At 47.1% G+C, this 22191-nt stretch overlaps 1 long non-coding RNA gene across 1 annotated transcript in view; it reads left to right on the forward strand.

Moving 5' to 3' along the window:
• The window catches only part of LOC141171637 (uncharacterized), a 599137-nt gene that overhangs the window by 565317 nt on the left and 11629 nt on the right, over positions 1-22191 (forward strand). The window lies entirely within an intron of this gene.

The raw sequence follows: 22191 nt of genomic DNA on the forward strand, positions 1-22191 counted from the left end.
AGATGCAGATAAAAATTATTTTTAATTTGCAACCTGATGGAGGTCAGTATAGATGGACTAATAGAGAAAGTCCCACACACTGCTAGAAGGCCAAATATTTTTTCAGAGCTAGATGCAGATAAAAATTATATTCAATTTGCAACCTGATGGAGGTCAGTATAGATGGACTAATAGAACAAGTCCCACACACAGCTAGAAGCCCAAATATTTATTGAGAGGTACTGTAGATGCAGATAAAAATTATTTTTAATTTGCAACCTGATGGAGGTCAGTATAGATGGACTAATACAACAAGTCCCACACACAGCTAGAAGCCCAATATTTTTTCAGAGCTAGATGCAGACCAAAAATTATTTTGAATTTGCAACCTGATGGAGGTCAGTATAGATGGACTAATAGAGAAAGTCCCACATACTGCTAGAAGGCCAAATATTTTTTCAGAGCTAGATGCAGAAAAAAATTATATTCAGTTTGCAAACTGATGGAGGTCAGTATAGATGGACTAATAGAGAAAGTCCCACACACTGCTAGAAGGCCACATATTTTTTCAGAGGTAGATGCAGAAAAAAATATATTCAGTTTGCAACCTGATGGAGGTCTGTATAGATGGATTAATAGAACAAGTCCCACACACAGCTAGAAGCCCAATATTTTTTCAGAGGTAGATGCAGAAAAAAATATATTCAGTTTGCAACCTGATGGAGGTCAGTATAGATGGACTAATACAACAAGTCCCACACACAGCTAGAAGCCCAATATTTTTTCAGAGGTAGATGCAGAAAAAAATATATTCAGTTTGCAACCTGATGGAGGTCTGTATAGATGGATTAATAGAGAAAGTCCCACACACTGCTAAAAGGCCAAATATTTTTTCAGAGGTAGATGCAGATAAAAATTATTTTTAATTTGCAACCTGATACAGGTCAGTATAGATGGACTAATAGAGAAAGTCCCACACACTGCTAGAAGGCCAAATATTTTTTCAGAGCTAGATGCAGATAAAAATGATATTCAATTTGCAACCTGATGGAGGTCAGTATAGATGGACAAATAGAACAAGTCCCACACACAGCTAGAAGCCCAATATTTTTTCAGAGGTAGATGCAGAAAAAAATATATTCAGTTTGCAACCTGATGGAGGTCTGTATAGATGGATTAATAGAACAAGTCCCACACACAGCTAGAAGCCCAATATTTTTTCAGAGGTAGATGCAGAAAAAAATATATTCAGTTTGCAACCTGATGGAGGTCTGTATAGATGGATTAATAGAACAAGTCCCACACACAGCTAGAAGCCCAAATATTTTTTCAGAGGTAGATGCAGATAAAAATTATTTTTAATTTGCAACCTGATGGAGGTCAGTATAGATGGACTAATAGAGAAAGACCCACACACTGCTAGAAGGCCAAATATTTTTTCAGAGCTAGATGCAGATAAAAATTATATTCAATTTGCAACCTGATGGAGGTCAGTATAGATGGACTAATAGAACAAGTCCCACACACAGCTAGAAGCCCAAATATTTATTGAGAGGTACTGTAGATGCAGATAAAAATTATTTTTAATTTGCAACCTGATGGAGGTCAGTATAGATGGACTAATACAACAAGTCCCACACACAGCTAGAAGCCCAATATTTTTTCAGAGCTAGATGCAGACCAAAAATTATTTTGAATTTGCAACCTGATGGAGGTCAGTATAGATGGACTAATAGAGAAAGTCCCACATACTGCTAGAAGGCCAAATATTTTTTCAGAGCTAGATGCAGAAAAAAATTATATTCAGTTTGCAAACTGATGGAGGTCAGTATAGATGGACTAATAGAGAAATTCCCACACACTGCTAGAAGGCCACATATTTTTTCAGAGGTAGATGCAGAAAAAAATATGTTCAGTTTGCAACCTGATGGAGGTCTGTATAGATGGATTAATAGAACAAGTCCCACACACAGCTAGAAGCCCAATATTTTTTCAGAGGTAGATGCAGAAAAAAATATATTCAGTTTGCAACCTGATGGAGGTCAGTATAGATGGACTAATACAACAAGTCCCACACACAGCTAGAAGCCCAATATTTTTTCAGAGCTAGATGCAGAAAAAAATTATATTCAATTTGCAACCTGATGGAGGTCAGTATAGATGGACTAATAGAATGATGCTATGCCCAAAAGATTTTACTTCACTAGGTGCAGTAAAAAAATTGGTATTCTATACACAGGTGGTATATCTTGCAACACAGATAGGCTACTCCACTGACTAACACACTCTGCAATAGGCCAAAAAGGATTAGCTTTGCTAGATTCAGCCAAATGCTGTGAAAAAAACTTGCACAGCACTGGCACAGACCTGCCTGGCAAAAACTGATAGGAACTGATGTAACCTAGTCCTGAAAAGGACTCCAATTACAATTAGTCTTTACTCCCTCAACCTATCTATTTAAGAGCACAGACCTGCCTGATAAAAGTCATAGGAAATGCTGTAACCTAGTCCTTAAAAGGACTGCAATCACAACTATTCCCTACTCCCAAGCTATCTGTAGATTTGTGCGAAAATTGGCTTGAAATTAACAAGGTATAGCGCACACAGCAACAGCGGTGCCGTCTAACACGCAGCTGCAGCAGTGAGAAAATGGTGGCGACGGGGAAAATGGCTTGGTCTTATAGGGCAAGGACATGTGACATACACTGCCAATGACACATTCCCTTGCTTGTGTGAAAAAAAGCACTTCGCTCCGTGTGTGCGCTGCTAATAGGCTGACAGATTGCACCTCCCCACTGTAAATGCGGGAAAGAGAAAAAAAAAATGGAGATCTTCATTGTTCCTGCAGAGATCCATCCCCTGCCCCTCCCCCCACCCCGCTGTACACTCAAACTGCGTATTAACATTAATTTTCATCATTACTGAGAAAAAATCCAGTTATGATTTTGGTACACGAACAGTTATCGAACATAACCTCGAACAGCCAAATTTTTCTCAAATTGTTCGTGTTCGCCGAACGGCTCGAACACCGCCCAAAACAGCTCGAATTTGAGATTGGCGAACAGTTCGAGTAGAACAACGCTCATCTCTAGTAGTCACCTTTTGCTTTGATGACTGCTTTGCACACTCTTGGCATTCTCTTGATGAGCTTCAAGAGGTAGTCACCAGAAATGGTTTTCACTTCACAGGTGTGCCCTGTCAGGTTTAATAAGTGGTATTTATTTTCCTTATAAATGGAGTTGGGACCATCAGTTGTGTTGTGCAGAAGTCTGGTGGATATACAGCTGATAGTCCTACTGAATAGACTGTTAGAATTAGCATTATGGCAATAAAAAAGCAGCTAAGTAAAGAAAAAAGAGTGGCCATCATTACTTTAAGAAATGAATGTCAGTCAGTGCGAAAAATTGGGAAAACTTTGAAAGTGTCCCCAAGTGCAGTTGCAAAAACCATCAAGCGCTACAAAGAAACTGGCTCACATGAGGACTGCACCAGGAAAGGAAGACCAAGAGTCACCTCTGCTTCTGAGGATAAGTTTATCCGAGTCACCAGCCTCAGAAATCGCAGGTTAGCATCAGCTCATATTAGAGACCAGGTCAATGCCACACAGAGTTCTAGCAGCAGACACATCTCTTCAACGACTGTGTAACATCCCTGGCGGCGTGCTTGCATAGTACACCACCTCCCACCATGCAAGACCGCAATCTTACCCATCAGTCCAGCCTGCAAACCTTGCTCCAGTTCATGCTGTGTGCATGTCTCTTGTCTCACTGCTTAGGGCAGCGGCCCGGTTACTTCCTGATTCTTATAGCTGCTGTGGGTGCACTCCTAATGCGTCTCCAGCCTATTGCTGTGAGTCACTGGATATTCTACCCCCCTCCACCCAGAAGGAGGTGCCTGAGCAACACTAACTATTAGTGTGCTCCTTGCCTCTAAGTTGCCAGGTCTTGTCCTGTATCTTGCCTGTTTCTGCCACCCTGAGGGCTGCATACCCTGCCCTGTTATCTCTGACTTCTAGTCTGTTTCTGCCACCCTGGGGGCTGCATACCCAGGCCTGATATTTCTGACTTCTAGTCTGTTTCTGCCACCCTGGGGGCTGTATACCCAGGCCTGTTATCTCTGATTTCTAGTCCATTTCCACCACCCTGGGGCTGTATACCCAGGCTCGTTCCTGTTTCTCGTTGAAGTATCAGTTCCTGTCTGAACTGTCTCCTAGCCTGTTACCTGTTTGTCTCTATGTCCATACCCTCCCTTTTCCTGCAGTGTCTGAACCTGCACCTAACTCCAACTCGTTGTCTCTGTACTTCTGTTTGTGAGTTTTGTGTCCACTCGCTACTTCATTGTAAGTACCTTGTGTGTATCTAGTTCTGCTTGTCCCTTTTCCCTTCCTCCGTATCTACCTCCTGTGTTCTAGCCATCTTCCTGTATTTTCTTATCTGTTCCATGTGAACAGAGCCCTGTCCTCTCTGCCTGCACCGTCAGCCCTGTTCTGCTCTGCTTGCTCACCACTCCGGCAGTTTCGCTCTGCTCTGCCTTGCCCACCGCTCCGGCGGTTCCTCTCTGCTCTGCCTTGTCCACCACACCTGCGGTTTCGCTCTGCTCTGCCTTGTCCACCGCTCCAGCGGTTCCTCTCTGCTCTGCCTTTCCACCGCTCTGGTGGTTTCGCTCTGCTCTGCCTTGTCCACCGCACCTGCGGTTTTGTTCTGCTCTGCTTGCTCACCGCGCCAGAGGTTTCTCTCTGCTCTGCCTTGCTCACCGCTCCGGCGGTTTCACTCTGCTCTGCCTTGTTCACCGCACCTGCGATTTCGCTCCGCTCTGCTTGCTCACCGCTCCGGCAGTTTCGCTCTGCTCTGCCTTGTCCATTGCTCCGGCGGTTTCGCTCTGCTCTGCCTTGTCCACCACACCTGTGGTTCCGCTCTGCTCTGCCTAGCCCTCCGCTCCGGCGGTTTCGCTTTACTCTGCTTGTCTACCGCATCTGCGGCTCTTTTCCTGTCTCCCAGTGTGTACTGGACCCTATCCAGCCTGCACTCCAACCTGCTAGTACCTACCTGTCTGCACTCCAGCCGTGCTTGCCAGTATCTCCCTGTCTGCACTCCAGCTGTGCTTGCCAGTACCCACCTGTCTGCATACCAGCCATGCTTGCCAGTACCCACCTAACTGCATACCAGCCGTACTTGCCAGTACCCACCTGTCTGCATACCAGCCGTGCTTGCCAGTACCCACCTGTCTGCATACCAGCCGTGCCTGCCAATACCCACCTGTCTGTATGCCTGTCTAACCTGCCTGTTCCTGCATTCCTCGGTGTGGGTCAACAGCTGTGACTGGTGTCTGACCTGGAGTAGCACCTGGTCCCTCTGCTTGGTTCCTCCTTGGTCCACGGAGTCGATTGAGATGCCGTGCGACCTTGGTCGGATCGGGTTGATACTTAGTTACGCCCCTCCAGGCACTCCTCGGGTCATGGTACAGTGGGATCACTAATCACGCTCACGCCAGTCAGTCCGGGCGTGAGCGTAACAATTTGCTCAGGCCATGGTTCCCGTTGAGCCCCACGGCCCTTCGCTCTCAGAGACATTTGAATCCTTGTCTGGCAAATACGTGCATCAAGAACATTTTTTTTCGCAAGCCAAGGTTTACGCACCAGCCCAAATGGATCTATCAGCACTCGTTCCTGCGAATCCGCCACGGTACTATGGGGATCCAAAACGTAGCCGTGCATTTGTGGAGCAATGCATGCTGCATTTCAAGTTCTATGCTCACTATTTTCCTACCGATCGGGTTAAAGTGGCATTTATGATGACCTACCTAGCGGGTGATGCCTTGAAATGGATCACCCCCGTATGGGAAGCATGGGATCCTTTCGTCTTTGACCTGCAGGCCTTCCTGGTGGCCTTTCTAATGGTCTTCGATGACCCTAATCCTGAAACCTCTTCTAAAGCTTCCCTTCCCAGTATCCCGGAGCAGCCCCGATGGGTAATGTGTGTAGGTAGCCTACCAGTTCTCCAGCCTGAAGAGACTGCTGCCCACCCAGAATCCACGCAGGATGACTATGCTCCACAGAATACTTCTCTTCCAAACCTCAAGAGGCAGTCCAAACGTGCAAGGCGTAGAGGTAAACCATCACGCCAGGTTCTGTCCTCCCAAAAACCTCCTGTTCCCCAGCATGTAAAGGCAGCTATCCGCAGTTAATCCATGAAAGATGACTATGTTCGTCAGGCAAAGCAGAGGCCAGAACTCAGTCACAAAATTGGATTGCGGTCCCGCTGTGGTTGTTTTGGACACCCTGACGGTCTTTGTCCAGCGAAGGTTGGAGAATCCCAAGACATTAGGCCTGTAGGAGAGGCTGCCCTTGGCATTAGTGTTTCCTCTCCACAGATGACCATGACTGTCTCCGTGGCAAGTGAAGGCCTCGGATTAACCGGAAGTTTCGGGCTTAAAGCCTTGAAGAGTCAGTGTCTGATTCCCGTCCGACAACTCCAGAAGCCGGTTTGGGCATTGTCAGCAGAAGGACGAGCCCTACTCAGAAACAGTTAAAATATGTCTGTACAAATTAAGCTCCAGATTGGAACATTGCACTTGAAGAAGTTCACATTCCGGGTGCTGACTGGTTTACCCACAGGTCGTCCAGAGCCATGAGATCTAGTGCCTGCTCAAGTCTGGAGATCCTGTATGGTGTTTCCTGGGGGACTGCTAAGGTACAAGGGGTGTCCAGTCCCCATATCTTCAGGACAGTCAGCAGTTTCTTCTTCTTCTTCACCAGATCTGCTAGTCGCTGACTCCTTGTGTGCTGAAGTCTCCGAAGGAAGAGAAGCGGAGGCGATGTCCGCACACAGTCTCGACGATTGTACAATACCAATGATCTTGCTTTAGGCACTGCCCCGCCTCGCAGACATGTCATCTCAGTAACCAGACTGAAGTTGGTCCCTAATCAAGGATCCTCCATCTCTAACAAATCTGGCAATAAGTCCATAAAGGCGGTGGCTACCTCCAAGTCTCTGCATCCCTCCAACCAGGTGGAGGAACTCCAGTTGCATCCTAAATCCTCCGGGGTGATATCTGATAACAAATGGAGAGAGAATTTTCTGCACCCTGTACCTGGTACTTCGCCCACTTTACCCAGTAAGCTTGGCAAATGTTCTTCGAAGCAGTGATTACCCCCAAGTCTCTGCACCCCTCCAACCAGGCGGAGGACCTCCAGTTGTCTCCTGAATCCTTCGGGGTGCTACCTGATAACAAATGGAGAGAGACTTTCCTACACCTTGTACCTACTACTTCGCCCACTTCATCCAGTAAGCTTGGCAAAGTGTACTTCGAAGCAGTAATTACCCCCGAGTCTCTGCACCCCTCCAACCAGGCGGAGGACCTCCAGGGGTCTCCTGAATCCTCCAAGGTGCTACCTGATAAACGGAGAGAGACTTTCCAACACCCGGTACATGGTACGCCACCCACTTCATCCAGTAAGCTTGGCAAAGTGTACTTCGAAGCAGTAATTACCCCCGAGTCTCTGCACCCCTCCAACCAGGCAGAGGACCTCCAGGGGTCTCCTGAATCCTCCGGGGTGCTACCTGCTAAACGGAGAGAGACTTTCCAACACCCAGTACATGGTACGCCACCCACTTCATCCAGTAAGCTTGGCAAAGTGTACGTCAAGGCGGTGCTTACCCCCGAGTCTCTGCACCCCTCCAACCAGGCGGAAGACCTCCAGTTGTCTCCTGAATCCACCAGGGTGCTACCTGATAATGAATGGAGAGAGACTTTCCTGTGTGCTGTTCCTGGTACTTCACCCACTTCATCTGTTGCTGAGGATGGCTTGATAGGAGGAAGCATCCTAGTCACCAAGATGATGAGACCAGTTTCGTTTCCTCTAGTGGACAGAAGAGGTAATCCTCTTGAAGAGAAGGATTGGCCTCCAAATTCTCTGCAGAAGACCCTTGCAGGCTTGAAGAAGAGGGGGCGTAAAGGGGGGGTACTGTAACATCCCTGGCGGCGTGCTTGCATAGTGCACCACCTTCCACCATGCAAGACCGCAATCTTACCCATCAGTCCAGCCTGCAAAACTTGCTCCAGTTCATGCTGTGTGCATGTCTCTTGTCAAACTGCTTATAGCAGTAGCCCGGTTACTTCCTGATTCTTATAGCTGCTGTGGGTGCACTCCTAATGCGTCTCCAGCCTATTGCTGTGAGTCACTGGATATTTAAACCCCCTCCACCCAGAAGGAGGTGCCTGAGCAACACTAACTATCAGTATGCTCCTTGCCCCTGATTTGCCAGGTCTTGTCCTGTATCTTGTCTGTTTCTGCCACCCTGGGGGCTGCATACCATGGCCTGTTATCTCTGACTTCTAGTCTGTTTCTGCCACCCTGGGGGCTGCATACCCAGGCCTGTTATCTCTGACTTCTAGTTTGTTTCCGCCACCCTGGGGGCTGTATACTCATGCCTGTTATCTGTGACTTCTGGTCCTTTTCCGCCACCATGGGGGCTGTATACCAAGGCTCGTTCCTGTATCTCGTTGCAGTATCAGTTCCTGTCTGAACTGTCTCCTAGCCTGTAACCTGTTTGTCTCTATGTCCATACCCTCCCTTTTCCTGCAGTGTCTGAACCTGCACCTAACTCCAACTCATGGTTTGTGAGTTTTGAGTCCACTCGCTACTTCATTGTAAGTACCTTGTGTGTATCTGGTTCTGCTTGTCCCTTTTCCCTTCCTCTGTATCTACCTCCTGTGTTCTAGCCATCTTCTTGTATTTTCTTATCTGTTCCATGTGAACAGAGCCCTGTCCTCTCTGCCTGCACCGTCAGCCCTGTTCTGCTCTGCCTGCTCACTGCTCTGGAGGATTCGCTCTGCTCTGCCTAGCCCACCGCTCCGGAAGTTCCTCTCTGCTCTGCCTTGTCCACCGCTCCAGCGGTTTCGCTCTGCTCTGCCTTGTCCGCCGCACCTGCAGTTTCGCTCTGTTCTGCCTTGTCCTCCGCTCCAGCGGTTTCGCTCTGCTCTACCTTGTTCCCCACTCCGGCGGTTTCGCTCTGCTCTGCCTTGTCCACCGCACCTGCGGCTCCGCTCTGCTCTACCTTGTCCTCCTCTCCGGCGGCTTTGCTTTACTCTGCTTGTCTACCGCATCTGCAGCTCTGTTCCTGTTTCCCAGTCTGTACTGGACCCTATCCAGCCTGCACTTCAACCTGCTAGTACCTACCTGCCTGCACTCCAGCCGTGCTTACCAGTATCTCCATGCCTGCACTCCAGCAATGCTTGCCAGTACCCACCTGTCTGCATGCCAGCCGTGCTTGCCAGTACCCACCTGTCTGCATACCAGCCGTGCTTGCCAGTACCCACCTGTCTGCATACCAGCCGTGCTTGCCCGTACCCACCTGTCTGCATACCAGCGGTGCCGGACAATACCCATCTGTCTGTATGCCAGTCTAACCTGCCTGTTCCTGCATTCCTCGGTGTGGGTCAACAGCTGTGACCGGGGTCTGACCTGGAGTAGCACCTGGTCCCTCTGCTTGGTTCCTCCTTGGTTCACGGAGTCGACTGAGCCGCCGTGCGACCTTGATCGGATCGGGTTGATACTTAGTTATGCCCCTCCAGGCACTCCTCGGTTCATGGTACAGTGGGATCACTAATCACGCTCACGCTAGTCAATCCGGGCGCGAGCGTAACAAACTGTTAAGAGGAGACTTTGTGCAGCAGGCCTTCATGGTAAAATAGCTGCTAGGAAATCACTGCTAAGGACAGGCAACAAGCAGAAGAGACTTGTTTGGGCTAAAGAACACAAGGAATGGACATTAGACCAGTGGAAATCTGTGCTTTGGTCTGATGAGTCCAAATTTGAGATCTTTGGTTCCAACTACAGTGTCTTTGTGCGACGCAGAAAAGGTGAACGGATGGACTCTACATGCCTGGTTCCCACCGTGAAGCATGGAGGAGGAGGTGTGATGGTGTTGGGGTGCTTTTCTGGTGACACTGTTGGGGATTTATTCAAAATTGAAGGCATACTGAACCAGCATGGCTACCACAGCATCTTGCAGCGGCATGCTATTCCATCCGGTTTGCGTTTAGCTGGACCATCATTTATTTTTCAACAGGACAATGACCCCAAACACACCTCCAGGCTGTGTTAGGGCTATTTGACAAAGAAGGAGAGTGATGCGGTGCTACACCAGATGACCTGGCCTCCACAGTCACCAGACTTGTGAGATAGTTTGGGGTGAGCTGGACCGCAGAGTGAATGCAAAAAGGCCAACAAGTGCTAAGCATATCTGGGAACTCCTTGAAGAATGTTCGAAGACCATTTCGGTGACTACCTCTTGAAGCTCATCAAGAGAATGCCAAGAGTGTGCAAAGCAGTCATCAAAGCAAAAGGTGGCTACTTTGAAGAACCTAGAATATAAGACATATTTTCAGTTGTTTCACACTTTTTTGTTAAGTATATAATTCCACATGTGTTAATTCATAGTTTTGATGCCTTCAGTGTGAATGTACAATTTTCATAGTCATGAAAATACAGAAAAATCTTTAAATGAGAAGGTGTATCCAAACTTTTGGTCTGTACTGTATACAAGTTATTACCCTGGAAAGGATCTTCCTTAACATATTAACCAGGAAAATCCATCCAAGTCTCTTCTGCTTGTTGCCTGTCCTTAGCAGTGGTTTCCAACAGCTATTTTACCATGAAGGCCTGCTGCACAAAGTCTCCTCTTAACAGTTGTTGAAGAGATGTGTCTGCTGCTAGAACTCTGTGTGGCATTTACCTGGTCTCTAATCTGAGCTGCTGTTAACCTGTGATTTCTGAGGCTGATGACTCGCATAAACTTATCCTCAGAAGCAGAGGTGACTCTTGGTCCTCATGTGAGCCTGTTTCTTTGTAGCGCTTGATGGTTTTTGCAACTGCACTTGGGGACACTTTCAAAGTTTTCCCAATTTTTCGCACTGACTGACCTTAATTTCTTAAAGTAATGATGGCCACTTGTTTTTCTTTAGTTAGCTGCTTTTTTCTTGCCATAATACAAATTCTAACAGTCTATTCAGTAGGACTATCAGCTGTGTATCCACCAGACTTCTGCACAACACAACTGATGGTCCCAACCCTATTTATAAGGCAGGAAATCCCACTTACTAAACCTGACAGGGCACACCCGTGAAGTGAAAACCATTTCCAGTGACTACCTCTTGAAGCTCATCAAGAGAATGGCAAGAGTGTGCAAAGCAGTCATCAAAGCAAAAGGTGGCTACTATGAAGAATCTAGAATATAAGACATATTTCCAGTTGTTTCACACTTTTTTGTTAAGTATATAATTACACATGTGTTAATTCATAGTTTTGATGCCTTCAGTGTGAATGTACAATTTTCATAGTCAAGAAAATACAGAAAAATCTTTAAATGAGACGATGTGTCCAAACTTTTTTGGTCTGTACTGTATAAGGCAAAATAAATTTACAAAAGCAAAAATTCTCCTCCACACCTTGGGCTATGTTCACAAGTAGCGTTTTTGGTGCACTTTTGCATTGCTTTCAACTAAGACAAATGCATTCACTGGTAAATGTCATTTTAACATTTTGCAACCTTATCTGGCCATGTGGTGTGTGACACATCATCAGACACATCCTGTTTCATTTATGATGGAGGGACTCTGAAAGTCACAAAGCCTATTTTTATAGGGTCATCAGGCGGCCCTTACTATTCTTAAAGGGCCAGCAGTCGGCCCTCGCTATTGTTAGAGAGCCATCAGCCGGCTATGCTTTGTTGTTCCCATTATTAACGAGTGGGTCTCCTATACTGTTATTGTGTATGTAGGGACTGCAAGGGCTGCCAAAAATTTGGAGGCACTCCAATGCCCTTGCAAGAGACGTAGAGGTCAGAGAGCCTCCTAAAAACAATGTTCCCATTATTAGGAAGTGGGTCTCCCATAGTGTTTGCCTATGGAGTAAATCCAAAAGCTGCCAAAGATTTGGAGGAACTCCAATGCCCCTTGCAAGACACGTAGAGGAGATGATATGGTAGATATGGTGGTGAATGATGTGGTGATGGAGGATGATGAGAAGGAGGAGGACAAGAGCAAATAGACAAATTCAGGAAGCGTATACCCATGTCTGGGTGTGAAGACAGAGGTGCATGGGAATAGAGTTAGACCTCCCCAAAAAAAGACACTGGATTTGAGTTTATGTAACGCTGCTATCATTCGGTGGTGTTGAGAAGTCTGGCCCAATCCAGCCCTTGTTCATTTCTATAAGAGTCAGTGACGCACCCCCTGGGCCGTGGGGTACTCAGAAGCCGGTCTGGTCGGTGCTGGTGGTGTCACAGTGGCGGTGACCCGTTCCGTGACCCAGGGCGGGCAATAAAAGGGGAATAAAGAAAAGGGAATAAAGTTTTTATATGTAATGTTCGTGACGCCACCTGTGGTATGCAGCTATATGGGGCCACCGCTGCTTTGCAGATCCTCTGGAGCCGATGATGACGCAGCAGAGTTGGTTCAGCTCTCCACAAGCAGAGCTTAGCTCCAGGGCAGGAAATGGTGATGTTATAGATGTTGCTGTGCAGTGTAGTGCAGATGATGGCGCAGATGATAATTCTAGGATACAACTTAATGGCGGTTTCCTCTTATACTTGCCGTGGTTAGGCAGACCGGGGCACGGGTACTAGCTGGTAGTAGAGGTCCGGGCAGCCTGGAAGTAAGTTGGGAATCCACCTCGCCAGATGAAGTTGGAGGCCTTCCCTTTGCGCTAATCTCTTTGGCCCTGCTGCTTATAGCTGTGCTGTGGCCCTCGTCCCTGATTAAAACGTCTTTGTGCTCACCCGTGTGGAAGGCAGCTCGGGCCTTCCTGGAGTGTCGCTCCCATGTGGCGGTGCTGGGCCCTATGTACTGCTGAGCCTCCGGGCGTCTGATGGGGCCAGGAGACCTGCAGTGTCGCATGCTAGTATACCTGACTAGGGGACCCCTGCTTGCTTCCAGGCATGGCATCACCTCTTGTGAGGGAGGCAATGCCACTGTGGCAACCGGACCCCTGGGGTGCCACATTCCCCCCTAGTTAAATTCAGTACTCCCGGACTGAGGATACCTTTTTGAATTAACAATCAACGATAATAACAATTCACATTACAAATAGTTTACAAAGTCAAAAATTGCAAAAAACCCAACCAAAAATTTATAGCAATCACTGCGGTGCTTAGTCTTTATGCCACAATCCAGGGATTGTCTTTTTCCGGATAATTGAAATTTGGCTGGTGGGAACTTCATCAACCCACTTTGTGTATCGTCCCTGGGAATGGCTTCAGGGCACTCTGTCATTGGGCCTGGTCTTCGCCCACACCTGCGGTTTATTTTCAAGGCCACTTACTAACTATTTCCAATATTGTACTGACCACACCTAGTCCTGTGGTCCAATTGTCCATAAATTTAACAACTATATATATCCAAGATTATTTAACGGTTACAACTATATATAACATACACTTTAGTTCCTCCAGCGGGCAGGGAGCTGACCTTTTAGTACTCCGGGTCGATCTATGTAGTACATTTGTTGTCACTGACCTACCCTGGTCCCTAGTGTCTACCCCTGGTGTGATGGGTTCAGTGTGAACTACACTACAGGTAGTCTGAGGTAACACCGGTAGGCTGGGTAATCTCCTAGAATTCTTTGACTCACCCTGGGTATGACAGGTTCACTGCTAGCAGAGGGTAGATTCTCCTGATCTTCTGCTGATGAAGCATCTGTCTCTGGGGCCGACTGGTCTTCCAGATGTTCTGGAGCTTCTGCAGCTTTCGGTGAGGCCGCTTGGAGAAAGGTCAGGACCGGTACCAAAATTGCTCTATTCACCTGTGTCCAAGATCGGGGAAATGCTCCAAGGACTGTCTGGATCGTTTCCTCCACTTTTTCTGTGGGCTGAGGGCTGTCTTGGTCTTCTTCTTTGTATTTCAACTGTTCAGGGCATATATTCAGGTGGTCTCTTGAGACTGCCTCTGAAGTTTCCCCTCCATCTTTACTGATGAGGCACACTTTGGTGTTATCGTTATTTGAGGGTAGGACGGTGTATGGCTCAACCTCCCACTGGTCATCTAATTTGTGGACTCGTCTCTTCCTTTTGAGTACTTGTTCTCCAGGTGATAAGGGAACAGCAGGTGCGTGCTGATTGTAAGTTTTCTCCTGCCTCTGTCTCGCCTGGGACAAACTTCTCTCAACACATTCTTGCACCTTGCGGTATTGTTGCTGCCACTCTGTATCGAAATCTTCATCTGGTGATGTCATCTCAGGTGTTAAGACTCCCATGTCTAAGTCGATGGGTAGCTTACCATGTCTTGCTCACATCAGGTAAGCGCGTGTACAGTTGATGGAGTTCAACGGGGTGTGGTTATAGAGGTCCACCAAATCTGGTAACTTCTCTGGCCACAGGCTACTTTCTGCAAGGGGCAACGTCTTCAACAGGTCTATTACCACCTGGTTCATCTTCTCGCACAACCCGTTGGTCTGGGGATGATACGGCATCATCCTTATTTTCTTGCAGCCGTACAAGTTACAGAATTCCTGAAACACTTCAGCTTCGAAAGCTGGGCCTTGGTCGGTCAGCACTCGTTCGGGGTAACGGTGGGGGCGACAAAAGTGTTGTTGGAACGCTTTGGCTGCCGTCTGAGCCGTCTAATCTTTCACTGGCACTACTACCAGGAATCGGGAGTAGTGGTCTACTATAGTGAGAGCGTAGACATAGCCTGACCGGCTTGGGGCTAGCTTCACGTGGTCCAAGGCTACTAGTTCAAGTGGTTGTTTGGTGATTATGGGCTGCAGGGGAGCCCTCGGGCTATCGCAGTCTTTCTGTCTCAGGTTGCATGGACCACATTCTCGACACCATCTCTCGATTGCTTTCCTCATGCCAAGTCAGTAGAATCGCTCACGTAGCAGGACTTCCAACTTCTTCCATCCGAAGTGTCCTGCTCCATCGTGGTACGTTTCTAAGACCATTGGTGCATCCCTCCTCATGACTACCACCTGCCAGACCAGTTTGTGTGACTGGGAGTTGATACTTCTTCGACACAGTTTTCCCTTGTAGATGAACAGTTTGCCCTTCTCCTTCCACAACTGTTGGGTCTCCTGTGGAGCATCTGGATCAGGGTGCGAGTCAGCTTGTGTCAGCAACTCCTTTACCAGGAGGACAGCCGGTTCGCTATCCTGCATCTCTGCCCATCCATGGTGGGGCAATGGGTTGAACGTGGCCTCTCTGTTGGCGGAGCGCTTGTCCCTCACATAGAGGGAGCACTGGGTCACCCCGTTATGATGAAAAGCGGGTAGCTCTATCTCCTCCAGCTCTTCCGGGTCTTCTCCCCTGTCTGGCAAGTTGGGCATCCTGGACAGCGCATCAGCATTTGTGTTTTTATGCCCCGCCCAATACTTGAAGGTAAACTCGTAGTTAGACAGTCGGGCCATCCATCGTTGCTCTAGGGCACCAAGCTTCGCAGTCTCCAGGTGCGTCAGCGGGTTGTTATCCGTGAAGACTGTAAATCTGGAGGAGGTGAGGTAATGTTTGAAGTGCTCTGTTACAGCCCAGACTATAGCTAAAAACTCCAACTTGAAGGAATTGTCGGGGTTTCTTTCCGTGGGCCGCAGTTTCCGGCTGGCGTAGGCAATCACTCTCTCTCTGCCTTGCTGTACCTGGGACAGCACCACTCCCAATCCCATGTTTCTGGCATCTGTATGGAGTATACTTTCTTCTCTTCTTACAGGTATATATTTGTCATTCATCTACTACGTGTAATCTATTCTGAAAACTGCATTCTATCTCCATGTACCTTGCAATGTTCTGCAGCTAATCTCTGGTATATATTTGTCATTCATCTACTACCTGTAATCTATTCTGAAAACTGCATTCTATCTCCATGTTCCTTGCAATGTTCTGCAGCTAATCTTTGTCATTCATCTATGTTGCTTAACCCATGATACTTTAAGGTCATCACAATTACTTTAATAGTTTATGATCCATGTAGAGTTGCTAGTCTGTTTTTTTTTCTGCAGTTTATGGTCTACTGTTGTCTTAAACTAGTTGATTGATTGCTAACGAGTTAAATCTGTGTAGATCTAGGCAGATACTTCCCTATATATTGAGACATAGTCAAGGGGAAGCATTTATGTGGGGGCATTTATGCATACTTTATCGAAGTGCCATAGTTTATCAAAGTGTGGGCAGTTAGACATGGCAGTTGGACAGGGCAGGAGACAGGTAAGACATGCAAGACAATTAAACAAACTTGCTTCCAGTTCATCTGTTTTGCAAACAGTATTCACCATTTGTATCTGTGCCATTTATATTCTGCTCTGCTACAATCATCCACATTCACCGTTCTCCCACCAATTCTGCACACTTCATCCATATTAATTCCTCACTCCATTCTTCTCCTATGTACAGCTGTCATGACCTCTTCACAATGTTATACCACACAGATCCATTCATTCCCACAATACAACACAGGAAACGCTCTCACAAATCACTCAACCATCTGCTCACTCACTGTATCTTCCTTCTCTTAGTCGCAGGTGATATTTCTCCTAATCCAGGACCCTCCAGTAATAATAACACTAACTCTTTCCCTGTTACATTCAGAAACCCTGCTAATCTCATTAATATTCCCTGCATATCTTCTGTCTCATTCAACTGTGCCCTTTGGAATGCGCGCTCAGCTTGTAATAAACTCTCTTACATCCATGACTTTTTCCTCTCTAATTCCCTCAACCTTCTGGCTCTCACTGAAACCTGGATCCAGCAGTCGGACACCACCGCCGCTGCAGCGCTCTCCAACGGTGGCCTACATTTCTCTCATACCCCGCGACCTGACAACAGATCAGGGGGAGGAGTTGGTCTGCTTCTTTCAACAAAATGTACTTTTCAGGTTATCCCCCCTGTACCCTCCCTTATCTTCCCTTCTTTTGAGGCTCACACAGTCAGACTCTACCGGCCCTTCTCCCTGCGAATGGCGGTTGTCTATTGCCCTCCAGGTCCCTCCTGTCAGTTCCTGGATCACTTTGCTGCCTGGCTTCCAAATTTTCTATCCTGTGACATCCCCACTCTAATCATGGGAGATTTTAACATCCCAATTGGCGATCCTCTTTCCCCATCTGCTGCTCACCTTTTATCACTAACCTCCTCCTTCGGCCTTTCACAGCTTGCTAATTCTCCTACACATGAGGACGGGAACACATTGGACCTGATCATCTCCTGGCTTTGCTCAGCACATGACTTTACTAACTCTCCCCTTCCAATCTCTGACCATAATCTTCTTTCATTTTCTGTCAAGAACTATGACTCTACTCAAGACCCCCCCACTTTTTACTCTTATAGAAATATATAACTCTGCGCTTCACCTCTCCAAACAAACCTACTTTAACAACCTCATCATCTCACTTTCCAATAATCCTAAATGACTCTTTGACACGTTTCATTCTCTCTTCAATCAAACAGCACAGGTCCCGACCTCAGCGCTGATCATCTGGCCAATTATTTCAAAGAAAAAATTGACCATATCCGACAGGAAATTTTCTCCCAATCCCCAAACGTTATGCATGCTCTCCACCGCCACATTGTATCTTGCTCACTTTCTGACTTCGAACCCATCACGGAAGATGAAGTGATCAGCCTCCTTGCATCTTCTTGCCATATCTGCACCAGTGACCCTATTCCCTCACATCTCTTTCAGTCCCTTGCTCCAGCTGTCACCACTCACCTAACTAAAATTTTCAACCTCTCCCTCTCATCTGGTATCTTTCCCTCTTCTTTTAAACATGCCAGCATACATCCATTACTTAAAAAACAATCCCTTGACCAGAACTTCACGGCCAACTACAGACCTGTTTCCAATCTTCTCTTTATCTCTAAACTCCTGGAACGCCTGGTCCATTCCCTTCTAATCCGCTATCTCTCAGACAACTCTCTTCTTGACCCTTTACAATCTGGTTTCCGCTCTTTACATTCTACTGAAACTTCCCTCACTAAAATCTCTAAGGATCTACTAACAGCTAAATCTAATGGTCACTATTCCCTGCTGATTCTCCAGGATCTCTCTGCAGCATTCAACACTGTGGATCACCAGCTCCTCCTCACTATGCTCTGCTATATAGCCCTCAAGGACACTGTTCTCTCCTCGTTCTCCTCCTATCTCTCTGACGGCTCCTTCTCTGTCTTTCACGGGCTCCTCCTCCTCTCTCCTTCCCCTTACTGTCGGTGTTCCTCAAGGATCAGTCCAAGGCCCCCTTCTTTTCTCCTTATACACTGCTCCCATTGGACAAACAATCAGCAGATTCGGTTTTCAGTACCATCTCTATGCTGATGACACCCAATTATAGACCTCTGCTCCGGACATCACCCCTGCATTGCTACAAAAGACCAGTGATTGTCTTTCTGCTGTGTCTAACACTATGTCCTCCCTCTGCCTAAAACTGAATCTGTCAAAAACTGAACTACTCGTATTTCCTCCCTCCACTAACCTACCTGTGCCCGATATTGCCATTTCCGTTTGTGGCTCAAACATTACTCCCCAGCAACAAGCCCGCTGTATTGGGGTCATTTTTGACTCAGATCTTTTCTTCACTCCTCACATCAAATCACTCTCTCGTTCATGTCATCTACACCTCAAAAACATCTCAAGAATCAGGACTTTTCTCACCTTTGACTCTGCAAAAACCCTTACCATAGCTCTTATTCATTCCCGTCTGGACTACTGCAACTCTCTACTGATCGGGCTCCCTCTTACTAAACTCTCCCCTCTCCAATCCGTCCTTAACGCAGCAGCCAGGATCATATTCCTCGCCAACCGCTACACCGATGCCTCTTCCCTGTGCCAGTCATTGCATTGGTTACCCATCCAATATAGAGTTCAATTTAAACTTATCACGCTTACACATAAAGCTCTCCATGCTTCAGTACCCCCCTATATCTCCTCCCTTTTCTCAGTCTACCACCCTACATGTGCCCTCCATTCTGCCAGTGACTTAAAACTAAAATCCTCCATAATCAGAACTTTCCACTCCCATCTCCAAGATTTCTCGCGTGCTGCACCAATTCTTTGGAATGCACTACCCAGGACAATTTGATTAATTCCCAATACCCACAGTTTCAAGCGGACCCTAAAAACCCATTTCTTTAGACTGGCGTATCGCCCCCACACACTATCTGTCCATCCCAGTTGTCCATCCCAGTTTTCCCCCATATTAAAATCTTCTTCAATTTGAGGTTCATACCAATCAAGATATTAAGGCTGCATTATACAATATATGTACATTCTACCTTTTGTGTCTCCCCATTTCCTCATAGACTGTAAGCTTGCGAGCAGGGCCCTCACTCCTTTCGATATGAGATATGCTTATTCTGTATTGTCTGTATAAGTCCCCCCTAAAATTTGTAAAGTGCTGCGGAATATGTTGGCGCTTTAAAAATAAACATTATTATTATTATTATTATAAATGGTTGGCCATAGTCGGGGTAGGCCAGGACTTCGTCTCCAGTAAGAGCCATTTTCAGTCGAGTGAAAGATTCGTCTTCTGGTTTACCCCATTTGAATGGAGGTTTCGGGTTCTTTGCATTCTTGAACTGGCCCACTAAGAGGTCCTGCATGGATGTCGCTCTCTTGGTGAAACCCTTGATGAATCTCCTGTAGTAGCCTACCAGCCTGAGGAACTGCCGCACTTCCTTGATAGTGGAGGGTCTTGGCCAGTCCTTGATCACAGTGACTTTTTCAGGGTCTGGTGCTACACCCGGCGCTTACCACATGACCTAGGTACTGCACCTTGGGCTTTAACAGGTGGCACTTGGACGGCTTTACTTTCAGGCCATAACCAGATAGGGCTTCAGACACCTCGGCCAGGTGCTCCAGGTGGTCTTCATATGTCTTTGAGTAGACGATTACGTCGTCTAGGTACAGCAGGATGGTTTCAAAGTTTTTGTGTCCTAGACAACACTCCATTAACCGCTGGAAGGTTCCTGGGGCGTTACAGAGCCCAAATGGCATGCAGTTGAACTTGCTGAGGTCCATTGGTGTTGTAAACGCGGTCTTTTCTCTGTCCGCCTCTGCCACAGGAACCTGCCAGTACCCACTGGTGAGATCCAAAGTGGAGAAATAGTTAGCTGATCTCAATGCTGCTAATGATTCCTCAATTCTGGGTAATGGGTAGGCGTCCTTATGTGTAATGCGGGTAATCTGCCTGTAATCAACACACATCCTCATTGTACCATCCTTCTTCTAACGAGAACTAATGGAGCTGCCCAGGGGCTACAACTATCTCTGATCACCCCAGCCTCCTTCATCTCCCGTAACATTCCTTTGGCACATTATAGTGAGCTGGGGGTACAGGCTGGTACTTCTCTTTAATGGGCGGATGATCTCCCATGGGGATATGATGTTGCCCAAAGTCTAGTGGATGTTTTCTGAAGACTGGCTCATATTCTTGGACCACCCGGTATACTCCATGCTTTTGATGCAATGGGGTGGAGTCAGTACCCACTTGTCGCTTCTGACACCAATCCTCCATCTGCCCCTTGGCACCATTATTCTCCACCGGTTTGGATGGAGGCAAGGGTTCCACTTTCTTTATTGCATTGTTACTAACAGTGAATAGCAAGGGTAGCATACCGGGGTAAATGGACCTCTTTCTCCTCACAATTCAGGATGCGTATCGGTACTCTCCCCTTGCAGACATCGACTACCCCCCTGGCTGTCAAGATGGTGAGCCTACTATCAGAGTACATGGGCTCTACCAGGGCCTGATAATCTTGACCCCTGAGACCTATTGCTGCCCGACACCATATTAACATTTCACTCCTAGGGGGCATTGCAATGGGGAATGGATCACTCATCCTGACACTGCCAACTTCTCCACCAGACACCTCTACTTGTTGTCTTTTCATCAGGGCTCCGATTTCCTTCTGCAGAAAACGCTGCTGACTGGAGCTGGCAGTCTCTGCGACCTGTTGCAACAAAACAATAATTTCTCCAAGACAATTTTCTATCACATTGGTGCCTAAGGTTATCATAGGATGACTTTCTCGGCGATCAATATCAACAATAATCATTCCTTGTGATGGCAATTCTACTCGGCCAACTTTTATGGTCACCTCTTTATACCCTTATAAAGAAATGACCTGGCACTCAGGAGACTCATGAAATCTTTTTTATATTTTTAATAAAGTGCAAAAAATTAACAGACGTTTCGGTAAGCAACATCATCCTTACCTTTCCATGGTTCCCACGACAGCTTCAGCTCTGCTACATTGACATGACAGGCTGGATGGCAGCCGAAAGCTGAGCGCTGCCATCCAGCATGCCATCCCTCATAGACACTGCAGAGCACAGGCAATTCTCCCACGCTGTCAGTGACGTGCATGAGGTGAGCTCATTGGACATGAGCTCACCTCATGCACGTCACTGACAGCGTGGGAAAATTCTCATGCGCTCAGCACTTCAGCAGGAGAATTCTCTCACGCTGACTGCAAGCGCAGGAGAATTTTCCCACGCTGTCAGTGACATGCATGAGGTCAGCTGAGTTCATTGGACATGACCTCGTCACAACGAGACACTGAGGAGCACAAGCATGCCTGCGCTTCTCAGTGTCTGCGGCATGGCAAGCTGGATGGCAGCTTTCGGCTGCGATTCAGCCTGTCTTGTGAATGTAGCAGAGCTGAAGCTCTCATGGGAACCATGGAAAGGTAAGGATGATGTTGCTTTATTATTTTACTTTTATTGCAGAAGACATTGGCTTCAGCTGGAATGGGCGTGATAGTAAGTATGGTTTAATTTAGAACAAAAAAGAATTGTGTGTTTATTTCAATTAAAGGACTTTATTCTGGGTGTTTGTGTTTTTTTTAAAACTTTGACTATGGGGTTAGTAATGGGGGTGTCTTATAGACACCTCTCCATTACTAACCTGGGCTTGATGTCAGCTGGCATTATAAGCTGACATCAACCCCAGCCCTATTACCCTACTGCCACCGCTACAGGGCAGTGGGAAGAGCGAAGCTAAGTGCCAGAATTGGCGTATCCTATGGATGCACCATGTCTGGGGCGGCTGACGGCTGGTGTTTCTAGCCTGGGAGGGGGCCAATATTCATGGCACCCTTCGTGGGCTATTAATATCAGCCCCCAGCTGTCTGCCTAGCCTTTGCTAGCTATTAAAATAGGGGGGACCCCACATCATTTTTTGGGGGGGTCCCCCATTTTAATAGCTAGTAAAGGCTAGGTATTCAGCTGGGGGCTGAT

This window comes from Phyllobates terribilis, unplaced genomic scaffold, assembly GCF_046119375.1.
Source record: "Phyllobates terribilis strain yellow unplaced genomic scaffold, ASM4611937v1 Scaffold_12__6_contigs__length_324123572, whole genome shotgun sequence".
Lineage (NCBI taxonomy): Eukaryota > Metazoa > Chordata > Amphibia > Anura > Dendrobatidae > Phyllobates > Phyllobates terribilis.